Below are 14,647 nucleotides of genomic sequence, written 5' to 3' on the forward strand. Positions count from 1 at the left end.
GTGATCTACATCATTAAACAAACTCCTTATGGCTCCTAATCAACCAATCAACTAATGACCCAGCCCCTCATTTTACAGACAGGCTCATGGATGGCAAAAAGCTCTACCTGGAACAAACACATCTGTGTGCAGGCTCCAGCTCTCAGCCACTTAGGAGACTCCCAGAAATCATTTTGTCTTTCTGGGCCTCAAGGTTCTCATCTATTTAATGAGGATGACCACTGTAATCCTGCCTAATTTGCAGGGTCCTTGAGATCCTTGAAATAACACTGGAGGTGGGAAACTGAGGCTCAGTGGGAGAAGAGATTTGTACAATGTCATCCATCTCTTCATCTGCCTGTTATGTGCCAGGCGCTGGGAATTCAGCTGGGAACAACTTGTTGGGGGAGATGACATTCTAGTAAACAATGAAACCAGTAAATGAACAAGATAATCACGGTAAAGGGAATAAAGGGGTTTTCGAGAGTAAGGGCAAAGGGGTAGGGGGTGCCGGGAAGAACTGCGCACGCAGGAGGGGTCCACTCCAGCGGAGACCTGGTTGTTGGGGAGCCATCAGAGGAGGCCCTGGAGGGCTGTCACAAGCCTAGTGGCGGCAGAGCCACGAGGCCCCCTCGGGCCCGGCGGGCCGCTCCCAGGGCCCTTGGAAGCATAGCGGGCGCGGGTCTTTGTCTCCCTCGGTCTCTCTGCAGCCTCTCCGACCCCTCAGTGCTGTTCCCTCCTTGACCCCGAATAACTTGTTGGCTTCACTCAGGCTTTGTTTCCTCGAGGTCACCGCCTCCGGGACTCCCGGCAGCCGCCTCGGGCCCTCGTGGGTCCCGCATCTGACACCCCCTCCCTCCCCCGCCCCCTACCCGCTCCGAGACTGGGGTCAAAGGCAGCCCGCGTCACGTGGTCGCCGAGCAGCACCGAATCGGCCGGGAGAGCCGAGGGAGAATCCGGGTGGAAGCCGAGAAATCCAGCCCCGATAGCAGCGCCCAGTCCCGCCCCGGCCCCCGCCCCGGGGTGCTCGCCGCACGCCCGCCGGCCGCTCGGGCCTCCGGCGCCGATCTCCGGCCGGCACCCACGCTCCACCAGGGGATCGAAACCCGCCTCCACCGCCGAGATTCGGGGAGGTAGGCGCTGGGGCCGGAGGGTGTAAGGGGAGGCAGGTGGGGGGGTCCCTTGGCGCGCGGGTTCACCCCTCTGTGCTCCGCGGGCCCGCGCGGGGGCGAGGTGGCGCGCCCCAACTTCCAGTCTCCTGGGAGACCCCCCCACCTCCCACCGCGGGATGAGGGGGGAGGCTGAGCGGTGCCCCAGCGCACTGCCGGGGGCCGGGACTGGGGGCTGGGCACCGGGAGGGAGGGCCTGGGGGTGGAGAGCCTGCGGAAGGCGGGGCGGCGGCGGCGGCGGCGGCGGCGGCGTGGAGCGGGGGTGGGAGCGGCGGGAGGCGGCCGCGAAGGGGTTAACCCCGGCCCGGGCCAGAGCCCCGCGGCGCGCGCTCGGCCCGGGGGACCCAGGCGTCCGGCGGCTCGCCGGGAGCGCCCCCTCCCCCGGGTGGCGCCCTAGCCGAGGCAGGTAAGAGGCTGGAAGAGCCGGGGCCGGCCAGTCCCCTGTCGCCGAGCCGGCGGGGCCCGAGTCGAGCCGGGCGTGCAGGCCGCGCGGGGCCCGAGTGACTGCCGGCTCAAGTTTGGTGCGGGCGGGCGCCGGCCGGGCTCGCAGCGTCCGCGGGGCCCCGCGCGCGGGGGTGGGAGGACAAAGGGGTGGGGGACCGCGCGGGGGCCCGGGGCAGGCCGGGGTGCAGGCGAGGGCAGCGCGGCAGCTGTAGGTCACGGATAATGTCACTCACGAGGAATGCCCCCTCCCCCTCCCCACTCCCGAACAGGGGAAACTTTTGTCTGGCGAGGGAGGGGGTTAGAGGCCGGGTCCCCGTTTCGGGAAGGGTAAGGCAGCCGGACCGGTTTTCCCTGGGTAGTGATCCGTCTGGTCTCTTAACTCCCCTCCTCCCTCAGGTTCTCGGGAGCAAGGACACCCCCGCTTTGAACGCTGCCCTTTAACAACCTGGGACGAGGTAAGAAGGGGGCGTATGTGGACGCGAGGGCTCGGGGACAAACTGGGAAATTGGGGACTGGCCTCCTGGCTCTTTCCCAGACTCAGGCTCCCGTGGGTCAGCGAGGAGCCATGCCAAGCCCAGGGGATACAGAGCCCCACCATCACACCCCGGTGCTGTACCCACCCGCCCAGAGCATTTGGAATGGCCTGGGCATTATTTTCCCTGGTTTGAGGTTCAGATTGACCCGAGAGCCTGTCATACAGCCCAGCTGTGTAAGCTTGGGCCGATTCCTTACCTTCCCCTAGCCTCAATTTTCTCACCTGTAGAATGGGCAAAGTGTAAGAACGGGCCAGGATAAGAACGAAATGAGGTACCTTAGTAAACAGGAGCATGCTTATATTCAACAAGTATGTGTCCTATGTGTACTATACGCCGGGCCCTGGGCTAATTGCCTTATATACTTCATCGCGTTTAATTCTACCACGTGACTATCAGCAACATTTTACAGAGGGGCAAACTGAGGCACAGAAATTGGGAAGGTTACACAGGTGAGAAGCAGTGGAGCTTGGATTTGACTCCCCTCCCCCAGCCTGAGTCTCAACTACAGGGCTCTATAAGATCTGCTGTGACTGATCTCATTTTCCTTTGAAATTATCAGGACACCCTCGGCCTTTCCCTTACCCCCAGGTGTTGCTCCTGCCTTGGTTCTTATTATTGTGGGGGGCTGGAGCCTGGGCCTGGCGCTGGATAATGGTCCAAGTTCTGTTGCTGGCTGGGACCATGGCAGCAAGTCGCTTGTGCGGGTGGTGCAGGGAGGTGCTCTGCCCGGCTCTGGCTGGGGAGAGCTGGCGGCTGTCTCTTCCCAGCACCCAGGGGACCGAAGAGCTTTCCAACTCCATTCGGACCAGGTCACTTTCAGATCAGCAAGGGGCAGAGGTAGGGCCAGGAGCGGAGCCCTTGGGGTGATGAGAAACCTATGGCCAAGGGACTTACGTTCAAGGTGTCCTCTGGTGTGACTCATTGGCAGGGTCCTCATTGCAAAGGTGGTGGGCTGCTTTGGAGCCCCAACCCCAAGCGTCCTTGAGGATAGTCATGAAGGGTGGAGTTTGAGCCCATGTCTCGATTGCAGAATCCTCATGGAAACTGCATGGGTTTCTGAGCCTAGAGGACACTGTAGGCCCTCAGTAAATAGCCCAGGAATGAATGTGGGGTGGCCTAGACTTTGACTTGCATAAGTGCTCTGTGCTAGCCCAGTCTTCTAGTGGTGGTACCATTCCATGACTATGGATCAGGCTCTGAGCAGGGACCTTGAGAAATTTATTTAAAAATGGAAAACAAATTGCTGGTTAGTAAATGACATATTAAAACAATAGAGTGGGAGTAGATAATGAATAAAGTTTTGGGGAGAGGAAAGTTTGTGCATTACTGTTCTAACTGCTCCAAGGGCTGTTCCAGCACTGAGTCTGGGATTTGCAGTGTCAATAGGCTTTTCCTGGACCCTGAGAGTAGGGGGTCGTCTGACTGACAGTTCATTGCCAGTTTGTAGGAACAAGACTACTTAGCTAGACTTTAAGGGCACTCAGAAATGTGGGGGATTGAAAAGAGTCCTGAGGGATGGGAATGACCCTTGGTGTGTGGTCAGATTCTCCTTGTCATGATCAGAACAAGAGAATCAACAGGTGAAAGGAGAAGAAGCCAGCAAGAATGAAAAGATGGATGGCGAATCTCCAGCCACAGGGGTATGCAAAGACAGTTTTACAATCACAAGTTGAGGATGTGGTTAAAGGTATGAAATCATAGGCTGGGGGTTGACCTAGGGGCAACTGAGAAACCCTGCATGTGAGACACTTAGGAATGGACTCTGGTTTTTGCAGCTTAGAGCTTTCTCTGCCCTGGGCTGTGGACCTGCGTGACCCGTCTTGCAAACTTTGAGGTCAAAAACAGGCCTGTAAGTCCCTGGAGTCTGGGCAGACTTCTGCTGGCTTGGGATTTGGTTTAGGATATGGCTTGAAATATCTGGACTGTTTGGAGAACTTGGACATTCTTTACTTGAAATGGAACGTTCGGGTAATTTGTTAAATATGTATGGAAAATGTGGATGGGGGTGACTGGGAAATGAAATGGGGTGAGGTGCTGCTGCTTTCTGACTGGAGAATCTGCTAATCTGATGGGGGAGGGAAGGCAAGGATCAAGTGATGGCGAAGAGGCAGGATGTGATCAGTGATAGATGGGCTTTGGAAGGTCAGTGGAGGGGAAAAGCTCTTCTGGTTATTAATGTCGACAGGGCTTCCTGGGGGAGGAAGTGCTTGTGAGGGTGCAGGCAGCGAGAAGGGGGGCAGTGGGAGGCAAGATCAGGTCATGGGGAGCTTGCAGTATCTTGCTCAGGAGTTTGGATCTTATTCTGTGGCTGGTGGAGAGGACAGAGGGTTGTAAGCAGCTCATTGAGTTGGTGCCTGTTACTGTGTCTTGTGCCAGGCTCCTTACAGACGCTTCATTGAAATCTCACAATACCCCTGCAAAGTAGCTGCTTGCTGCTCACCCCCAACCCCACCCCATCTTCAGATGAGGAAATGGAGGCTCAGAGGGGTTGAGTCACTTGCAGACCTGTGATTGAGCCCAGGTTTGAACTGTTTCTGCCCTCTTGTGCTGCTTCTCTTGGGGGTCATTTGGCTGGAGATGGTGGCAAGACTGGCAGGGTTGAGACCAGCTCAGAGATGATGCTAATTGTGGTCCAACAGAAAGTTGACCGGAGTCTGACTCAGGCCACAGGATGGACTGAGAGGGAAGGAGGGGGAGGCTACAGGACTTTGTAGGTGCCTTGGGGATGGCGTCATCACAGGTGGCCTAAGGTTTGGGGAAGGACCCATAAGTGGCCGTGTCACTGCTTTCAATTCCCTACAGGGCTGTCTCTGGGCAGAGGGCATAATCTTGTCCTGTGTGGCTCTCAAAGGCAGAGACAGCACCGAGGGTGACAGTGACACTAACGGGCATAAACTGCCTGGGAAGACAGCAAGGTCCCGTTGCTGACAGCACGCAGAGAATCTGGAGAGGGTGCAGAAAGCATGTGCCAGGCCGGTCAGGCCTGGGTGACTTCTCTCAGTTCCCTTTTCACCCGAGAATCTCAGCGTTTAGGGTGTGCTTGACCCACTTCCACTTCATTTTTCTCATTGCTTTTCAGAACTGCCCCTTCTGTGCGTTTCTAGAAGTTCCTCTGCGGCGCTCTGCCTGGGAGAGCCTTTGCCCCATGGAAACCCTCAGCCCAGCTGCCCTTTCGGAGGCCCCTCAGGATTTCTATCTAGATCAGCCACCAAAGCCTGAATTGCCAGGGCCTGTGGTTTCACATAGACCTGGAACCTTCTGCCTTCCTTTCTCAGTCTGTGAAATGGGTTCAGTCTGTCTTTCCTCAAATATAAGGAAATAAGGCTGAATCATGAATCAGGCTGACTCAGTTAGGGGTTGGTTTGAAAGTGAGGAATGGATGGGGTGGGATGTGTGTTGAGGGGGCCAGGGGTATCTGCCTCCTTCCCCTCATTAGAGGTTAAAGTAGAGTCTCCCAGTCTCAGGGCTCACCAGCCAAGGTACTTTCTTCTGCCTGTGGGGCTGTCACAAAGCTCTGTCAGCTTCAGCTTGGAGGTTGGGAGCTTGGAAGAAGGGGTGGATGGGGGTGTTTGGACTGTGTGGTGTTGGGGGTAGAGTCAGTCTGTTACCAAAGGGATTATAGAGGTCCCCAATGGCTCAGTGAGCGGTAAAGAATCTGCTTGCAATGCAGGAGATGCAGAGCTTTGGGTTCGGTCCCTGGATTGGGAAGATCCCCTGGAGGAAGGCGTGGCAACTCACTCCAGTATTCTTGCCTGGAGAATCCCATGGACAGAGGAGCCTGGCAGGCTACAGTCCATGGGGTCACAAAAGAGTCAGACATGACTGAGCGTACACACACACGCAGTCTAATGCTCTTATCTCAATGAAGAAAAGTTTGTGTCCAGTTGCCTCCTGCACCTTTTTATTCCTGCTTGTTTTATTTGTTGATACAGATTTGATTAGTCTAATTTTAAATGTGCACTGCAAATGAACACTTATTTGAGGGCCAGGTATGGGAGGTGGGTGGCTTGCTATGTGACCACAGTGCCCTATCTCCCAATCCCCCTTGACCCTCACAAAGAAACTGTCCCCTTTCCCTCCCTGTGTGCCCAGTCCCTTCCTGTCTCCACATCTCTGCTCACAGAGAGGACGCTGCTCCCCAGTCACTTCCGCTCACCCACCCCAGAGTCCCTCCCCAGCCAGTACCCAGCTCCAGCAGAACCTCTTTCTAAATCCACAGAGCTGGCACTGCCTGCTGCCTGCTTTCCATGCACAGTCTGTTATCTGGGCCTCTACAGGGACCTTCATACACCTGGTTTTGAATTCTGGCTCCTTAAGGACATGTCTCCTCTCCTCCAGGCTCCATGCTCTGGAGGCAGTAGCTGCAGGCAGCCCCTTTCTGCCCCAGTGGATTTGGACAGCTTTGCACAGTGGAGTCAGAAGTCCCAGGTTCACGTCCCAACTCTGTCATTGTTAGCTGTGGAATATAGATCACATTATCTAAATCTCTCTGGGCATGGTTTTCCTCAACTGCAGAATGAGGATAGCAATAGTCCTGTTTTGCGGGGAGATGGTGTAAATCTGTGCCTGACCCAGTGTCAGAGCCCAGTAAGTGGGAGCTGTTCGGAGATAACAATGGTTATCATAATTATTGTGAGGTGATCTCTCTTTCCAGAGATGAAGGGCAGAATCTCTGGGGTTTCTAAGCTTTCTGTCTAATGACTTGAGGCTTGTATGGATGAGGAAACTGAGACTGGAGAGAGAGGGCAATTTGCATGGGGTATGGCAGCTGCCCGTCTCATTCTGGAAGCCTCGCAGGATCTCACTCTCTTGGTTACATCCGATTTTCCTTTTTTTTTAAACTAACTTTATTTTTTACTGTCCTGGGTCTTCATTGCTGCACAGGCTTTTCTGTAGTTATGGAGAGGGGGGGCTCCTCTCTGGTTGTGGTGTGTGGGTTTCTCATTGTGATGGCTTCTCTTGTTGTGGAGCACAGGCACGAGGGCCTCAGTGCTTGCATCTAGGGGACTCAGTCATTGCAGTTCCTGGGCTCTAGAACACAGGCTCAGTAGTTGTGGTGCATGGGCTTTAGTTGCTCAGTGACATATAGGATCTTCTCAGGGGATCGAACCTGTGTCTCCTGCATTGGCAGGTGGATTCCTTATCGCTGAGCCACCAGGGAAACGCGTTCTTCTCTTCTTTCATCATTGAGATGCTCAAGTTCTATAGTCCCAGCCTCCTCCTTGGTGGCCCTGTTGAGTGGTACCTGAAACTTGTGCCAGATGGATTGGCCCAGCTGGCAGGCCTCCTGACCGCCTTCAAGACCAGGGGCCCATACCCTAGACTGCGGGCCGCTGTGGAGGCTGCAACCTCTGTAGGCCTTCTGCCCAGCCTCCCTGTGCCCCAGGAAGGGGGAGAGGATGGTGGCAGGGAGAGGTGACCTGGGCTGGATCTCAGGGTGGGCTGACGGGGACACGCATTGAGAAGAGGCTGGAAACCAGGCTCTGGAGCAGGATAAGCTGGGTTCACATCTCTGCGGGGCCACTTCCTACTTGGTGGGACCCTGGGCGAGCTGTTGTAGGTTCTCATCTGTACAAAGGGGATAACTGTCCTCATCTCATGGCATTTAGAAAGAAAACACAAGGAGGATGCTTAGCTGCAAGCCCAGGCCAGAATAGATATGGTTATTGTAGCTGATGATGTAGCTAATGACCAAGGACCCCATTTTCATTCTCGCAACAACAGAAGGAGGTGGGCACTGTTATCACCCCCTTTAGCAGATGCGGCGACTGAGGCCCAGCGAGGTGGGTGACGTGGCCTGGAGAGGTTCAGACTTGGCAGGTCTGTCCTTGCTGTCTGGTGGTTTCTGAGGGACTGCTCCGGTCAGATGAAGCTGACTTGCAGAGGCACTGGAGATGCGGAAGCAGTCTGAGCTGGCCAAGATGGAAAGGGATGTGTCTGGAGGTGTGGAGCAGAATCCTGCTGCTCCTCGCTGAGAAGTAGTGGAGACCTGAGAGGTCTGGCTCCATGAGGCGTAGCATGGATTCTCTTCACTTGTGGGCCGGCCAAGGATGGGCCTGTCAGGGCAGGTCTGGGGTGGCGGTCGGTAGAGGTTTGCTGTGGTTATTACGCAGCCACCTCTGGTTTATGCTGCCTGCCCAGGCAGAGGCCAGGTGAGGCGAAATGAAAGTCGTCCTCGCAGGGCCTTCTCTCTGGCTGCACCGTCTGCCCAGGTCCCCTTTCTCCTGCCCTTACCCTGGGCAGCTCCTGCTAGTGTGTTTACAGGACTGTTAGCATCACCTGTTCACAGACGCTTTCCCTTATTCACCTGCATGTTAAGTCAGTGGTTCTCAAAGTTGGTTTCTGGACCATTGGCATCAGCATTACCTGGGAACTTATTAGAAATGCAAATTATCCAGCCCCACCCCAGACTTACTGAATCTGAAACTGATGAGTTAGGGAGGGGGGAATCCAACAATGTAAGTTTCTCAGGTGATTCCGATGCATGCTCACCTTCCAAAAGTACTTGGTTGGGTAATTAAAAAAAAAAAAAATTGATGCTTCTCTGGGCTCTGAACATATACAGACACCAGCAAATGCAGGGGACCCAAAGGAAAGCCCAGTTTCTCTCTAGCCTGACTTCAGAGAGTCTCCATCTTGTAACAGCTTCCTCTGACTGGGAAACAGTCTTGTGCCACAGTGATAGGGTTCAAGAGAACCCCAACATGCTTACAGGAGACAGTGCCAGGGCCACTTGGGAGGTTGGGGGACTTGCAGGTGGCAGACTCTGTGGGTGGCAAGGATGGGTGCCAGGGATAGGCTGGCTGACTGTGTTCTAGCACTGGGGGCAGAGAGTGGTTCCTGCTGCAGAGAAGGGTGTGTGCTGGGATCGGGGGCACATGCATGCATGTGTGGTCACAGTGACCAGATGTGGTCCAAGAGGGCCACGGGGCCTTAGCTGTTACCAGTCCAATGGTTTTAAAGTGTCTCAGTCATTTTAATGATGGTGATCGTATAATTGCCACTCACATTTGTGGAGAGCTTGTCAATGCTTGCTAGGCACATCCATGTAATCTCTGGAGTAATCCCCAGAGTAATCTTATAAGGTTGGCATCATTATTGGCCCCATTTTACAGATGAAAATACTGAGGGCACATAGTCATAGGTGGTAGAAATCTAGGAATTTTATTGTGGGGGCCTTAGAAGCATGATCTCCTTGGAAGAGAGGCTATGGAGGATTGTTTTGGTGTGTTTGTGTAGCAGGCTTTATAGAGCTGCATTCTATCATAGGAGTAAGTCAGGCTTTACTGAGGAGGGGTAATGGGATTGTGTGGGGGTGGTTAGGGCTCAAGCCTCCAAATCATGGCCTCCACTACAGACACTATCATTCTCCCTGTCTCATGGATGGGCCATTTGAGGCTCAAAGAGACGCTGACCTGAGTTCCAGGCCCCACAGCTAGAGCAGGAAATAAAATCAGAGAGAAAAAACCCGGGTCTCCTCTGGTTTTAGCAGGAGGGTTTGGGGAGTTGTGATCAGAGAGCCCAGTGTGCACCCTGCTGTTCTCATCTGCCTCCATGTCTTTGGGTGCAGTGCAGGAGCATCCCTGACACAGTATAGGAAACCCTTCATCTCTCAGTGGGGAGCAGGGACCCACACAGGGCCACCCACCGTGTCACGATTGGGACCAGACCTGCAGCGCTCTCTGTTCTGACCAGGGGAGGCTTTGTTTCCTGAAAACTGTCCCTGCCCCCCACCCCTCCTTTGGCAGGCTGGGTAGCCATAGCCCTCAGGCTGGCCCAGACCAGTGCTGGGCTGGGGGTAGAAAAGGGTGTGTCCGGAGGAGAAAGCTGCCAAGGAGGGTGGGGCGGCATCCAAGGGGAAGAACACCAAGAAGCCCAGACCCCAGACGGAAACCAAATGTATTTTCTAGGTCCTGAGAGGATATTTGAAACAATGGAAGTAGATTGGGGGAAGTCAGACTATAAAAAGGGCTTCTTGATATCCTTACAGGAAAAAAAAAAAAGTCTTTAGGTTTGACTTTTGTTTCTCCGAAGGATGTTTATGTAACTTCCTGAAAGCAGGATCCCAAGGCTCTGTGAAATTTGTCCAGTGCTGCTGTTTATAGACTCGGGGCTGTGGCGCTGGGTAGGACTTGATACGTTCATCTTCCCACTTTATAGTTGGTGAAACTGAGGCTCTGACAGGTGGGGGTGCTGCCTGAGGTTGCACAGTGAGGCAGCGGGAGACTTGGGACGGGAGCCCGGGTCTTGCAGTACCTTGTAAGGGGCAGTTGTCGTCACCTCTTGCTCCCATGGCACCAGCTGGCCTGGAGCCCAGTGGAGACTGTGGAGGGTCCCCTCTTGGAAACAGAGCCGCTAGATCCTGGGCAAGGCCAGGTCTAACCTATAGACAGGTGACCCATTGAATGGTGACTCGCAGGGTGGGGAAGCATGGTGGTAAGCTTGGCGATGCCACCCCCCGTCCAGATGCTGGGGCCCAGCTGTGCACTGTCTGCCTAGCAGCTGGGAGCTGTGAGTCACTCCCAGTGGGTGCAGAGGCGGGGGCTATTGTATATCGTGATTCATTCTCTTCTCCCAGCCCTGAAGAAATGACTAGGCCCTGGGCCCTAATGCATGCCCACGCCTGTGGACTAACGTGGCTGTCCATCTGGGCTCCAAGTTTAGAGATGAGGGGCTCAGAGAGCCTCGGGGAGTCCCCTTCCTCCTCTTCCCCCCAACTTTGGAGTATTCCATGCTTTGGATCCGCTTTGCTCCCCAGCTCAGGGCTGTGTGAGCCCCTCAAATCTCCTGCAATGTTTTGTAGGCATTTCTGTGGATTATTTTTCTGCAGAGAGAATCTGTAGGTTTCATCAGGTTGTCAGAGGATTCGGTGGCCCCCAAAGTGCTGACAGGAGGGCAGGGGGCTGCATGCATGCCCTGAGGGCTTGAGAGAAGGAAGCTGAAAGCCAGTATGGTTCTCGCAGAAAGTAGCCTGATGGCAGTGTAGTTTCATGGTTCGTTGTGTGGTCTTGGAGGCCACTGTTGGGTTCTGAAAACTGGCTCCTCCTCTGAGCCAGCTCTGGCATCACCTTGGGTAAGTTAGTATGCCTGTGCTTCAATTCCCCATCTGTAAAGTGGGAAAAATGAGAGTAGTTATCTACAGGTGTTGTGGACTTTTTATATAAGATAAAGATAATATGTGTAAAGGATTTGTGCTCTGCCTGGCACAAAGTAACCACTTGGTTAAAGTTTGCTGTTATTATCAGTTTCAGCTTTGCTGCTAATTTGCTGTGTGATCCTGTTAAGTGCCTTATCTTGGGGTCTTAGTCTCCACCCACAGCTCTGTTGAGCTTTTCAGGAGCTGCGGGGCAGGGTTGAAAAGCAGCAGTGGGCAGGGGGAGGCGGGGGAACCTTCTGCATCCTGGGTCTCCCCAGCCCAGGCCCTCACAGGTGCCTTGAGGCAGGATTATGTAACAGGTGGGGCCTGGCCAGGCAGGACGGGATTCTCAGCCTCATTTTGTCCTCCATTGTCTCTTCCTCTCCCTTCCCCCCCGTGGGGCTGTTACATTAGCTGACCTGTTCCTCAAGCTCCAGGGATGAAATCAAACCCGTGCTATTCTGCCACCAACTGGTTTAGTTAGGAGGTTTGCCGGGCAAGTGGCCCCTCCTGCGGCCACCTAGGGACAGACAGAGATGATGCCTCTGTGCTTGCTTTGGGGATGGAGACCAGGATTCCTTTTTAGGGGGATGGGCAGGCTATAGGCTGGCGGGTGGTGCCCTTGACCCATGGTCCTTATGGCTTGAATTGGTACGCCGCCTGCCCCCCACCCCGCTATGACTCCCTCCCCAGGAGTGACCTACCCGTTCCTGCAGCCCAGCGCCAGGCCTCCTCTCCCAGGAAGCCTTCCCTAGTATCTCGGCTACAGGAAGCCGCCTCTTCTGAGCTTTGCATTCTGTTCTCTTTAAGAAAACAGAGGCCGCAGACTGGCAGGCCACATCCACCCCAGGGGCAGATTTTACTTGGCCCACACCAAATATTGGGCTAGTTGCCAACAGGAGATTTTACGTAAGATCTCAACTTCTGGCTTTACTTCAAAAATGAGAAGATTGTAAAACTTTGAGCCTAGTTCTCCAATGGCCACTACTGGAGATGCAGCACGTAAGCTCCACTTTGCCCCATCCCTCCCAAGCCACTTGGCACACTTGCACAGTCTTTCTAGCCTCCTAGGCATCTGAGTTTTCGACCCTGTCCTGTAGGCACGGCTGGCTCGCTCTCCTGTGCTGTGGTATGGTGCCCTGTCTGTCAGCTTTGTGGGCTCTTTGAGGGTGGTGGGGGGTAGCTGACACCTCTCTCTGTCCCTTCAAGCACTGTGCTCAAGCTCAGGACTGCATACACAGCAGGAGCATAATAAATGTTTCCCTTATGAACGAAGGCGGGGCATTGCTGAGCCTCACCAGCTGTGAAGATTCCATTTAATGGAAGCCTCTGGATCAGCCTGCCCCGTGGCCTGAGAATCCTCCTCCCAGATAAGCTGTGACTGCTTAGCCACTGACCCCGGCAGCTTCTTAAGCTGGGGATAAACAGTCACTCAGAGAGTCATCCCCATGCTGCAGTATATGCAAGGAGAGGGACATTTCCCCTGCAGCTGTCTCCACCTTCCACTCTCCCCCGGGGCTTGGAGGAGCTTCGGGGCAGAGGGAGGCTGGGATCAGCAGCCTTTGGATGGCATCAAGTGCAAACCTCTGCATCCTGGGGAGATGGGAGATGGTGGGGGAGAGTCAGTTCAAGTGTTTACTGGACTGGGTTTTCCCTCCTTCAGGCCTTTCTCTGCTTTATTCTTCTCCTAGAGAATGTGCTTTAACCCCCAGCTTCTTTGTTCAGCTATCTATCTGTGTAAGGCTTATTTTACTCTCTTAATGGAAATCCTAACCTTCCCTGGAGACCAGCTAAGATGTCCCCTTTTGGAAGAGGTCTTAGCTGAGAGGTCACAATTGTTCTGGGTACAAGAAAAATCTGGGAAGCTTTTTTTTTTTTTTTAAAGAAAAAAAGCATGCAGGTTTCTGACCCTCATCTTTGAGTCCTTCAGTACAGAGTATAGTATCCCCCTCCTAGAGGATTTAGATGCGAGGCTCTATAGACATGCCTTGAAGACCCTATCTTGGCTTAGGGAGCCCAGGGCTGGAAGGGTGGACCTCTGGGTATGTTTGTGCTATATGACATCTCGTGCCCCTTTCCCTCTCTGGGCTGCTTGTTCACCTTTTGTGCACTGACACGCTGGGCTCCTCTGGTGGTTGTGACTGAAAGTGTCTGGAACACCATCCTGGGAGAGGTTCACGGGGGGATCTGGGCAGGTGTCAGAGTCTGGGCCAGGCCCAGAGGGATTCAACACTGCTCAGGTGACAGACAGCTCAGGAGAGGAGGGCCCTGATGGCAGGGGAGGAGGCAGGCTGGAAGCCCGGGTCCCAGTGGGCAGGGCCTGTGCCCAAGAAGGTTGGAGGACTGTCCTGGGCTGCCAGTGACCTGGCCACAGGCTCAGAGGTACCTCGCTGGGTGGTCTGGTGGCAGACAGGCTGAGGCTTCAAGCACAGGCCGGCAGAAGTCATTTACAGGTGGGTACATCAAGATACGCAGAGGGAGGGACGTCCCCTCCCTCCCACGCGTCTCATGTGGTTATGTGGAAAGCCAGGCTTGGACCCAGGTCTTCTGACTCTCAGGCGAGGATCCACTCCTCCGTCCTCACCTCCCTCCTCAGGGTCAGTGCCAGCACCCCCCACCCCCCCACCCCCCCCACCCCCCCACCCCCCGAGCTGGGACAATCATCTGGTTGTCTGTGACAACCTCGAGGCTTGGCCTGGAAAAGCGAAGCCACCATCGTCATAGCCACCCTGGAGGCATGAAACCGGTTGGGTGTGCAGATTACCCCTCAGACATCCTCCATCCCATTTTTTTTTCATTTTTCCTTAAACTGTCTCCAATGGGCCAGCTGCCTCTGTGCCCGTTTCCGCCTGGCACTGGGATTCTTGCTCTTTATTCTGAGAACAAAGCTTCCTTCTGAAGGTCCTCCTGCTGACAACAGGAGAAGGGCAGGCGTGGCACTGGGCCTCCCTCCTCCACCTCCCCTGGCTGGGGGCCTGGGGCAGCCTTTGTCAGATGCCAGACCCCGGCAGCACTGGCAGGCTGGCGGGGGGGAGCCCAGCTGCAGCCCAGTCCGTGTTCCCGCTGGGATGGGAGCTGCCCCATGGGCCCAGCTGTCAGACCCAGAAGTAGCCAGAAGAGTGGGCACAGGCATCGATAGGGACCAGTGTAAGTCCTGTTCAGGTTCAAGGAGTTACTTGTTCCAGGACTGCCCATGTGACAACTGTCAAGATTCCAGCTGGTACAGGCAGAGTCTCACTTCACCTCCAGGCTCTCCTGGTCTCCTCGGGGCTGAAGAAACCAACAGATGCTCAGATGAGGGCAGTCATAGTCCTTCCGCCAACACATTTTTATTGAGCATCTACTTTGTCCCGGGCACTTTTCTGGGCACAGCAGTGAACAAA

The 14,647-nt window shown here is 54.8% G+C and overlaps 1 protein-coding gene across 4 annotated transcripts in view; it reads left to right on the forward strand.

Moving 5' to 3' along the window:
• The first annotated feature begins 925 nt into the window (after nt 1-925).
• Nucleotides 926-14,647, forward strand: part of NDST1 (N-deacetylase and N-sulfotransferase 1) — an 88,258-nt gene continuing 74,536 nt past the window's right edge. Inside the window, exons 1-2 of one of the 4 annotated variants that reach the window (XM_070793856.1) lie at nt 926-1,112; nt 1,989-2,047. The gene's annotated coding sequence lies outside the window, so the exon portion shown is untranslated. Of the gene's footprint in view, nt 1,113-1,419; nt 1,555-1,988; nt 2,048-12,447; nt 13,718-14,647 lie in introns of those variants that run through there. The other 3 variants (XM_019965247.2, XM_019965248.2, XM_070793855.1) reach the window with 3 other exon arrangements.

Source organism: Bos indicus, chromosome 7 (assembly GCF_029378745.1).
Source record: "Bos indicus isolate NIAB-ARS_2022 breed Sahiwal x Tharparkar chromosome 7, NIAB-ARS_B.indTharparkar_mat_pri_1.0, whole genome shotgun sequence".
NCBI classification, from domain to species: Eukaryota; Metazoa; Chordata; class Mammalia; order Artiodactyla; family Bovidae; genus Bos; species Bos indicus.